This window comes from Grus americana, chromosome 8 (genome assembly GCF_028858705.1).
Source record: "Grus americana isolate bGruAme1 chromosome 8, bGruAme1.mat, whole genome shotgun sequence".
Lineage (NCBI taxonomy): Eukaryota > Metazoa > Chordata > Aves > Gruiformes > Gruidae > Grus > Grus americana.
In genome coordinates, this window is record NC_072859.1 from 27,265,122 (window position 1) to 27,265,343 (window position 222).

The following is a 222-nucleotide window of genomic DNA, read 5'->3' on the forward strand; positions in this document are numbered from 1 at the left end:
CTGCCGATGTTGACTTAAGAGTGTGTGGAGCAGGAGATAAGCACTGCCCTGCTGCCGGGGCCGGCAGAGCTGTGCACCTCACACTGTGCACTGCGCTTCTCGCCTGGGGCTCCTGCCGCCGGGCTGGGAGCCAGGGCGGGCATCACGCAACACCATCATGCGTCATCCCCTTGGCTGTGGGCAGGGACGGCAGCCACGTCCCAGGGGAGAGTGGGAGAGGCA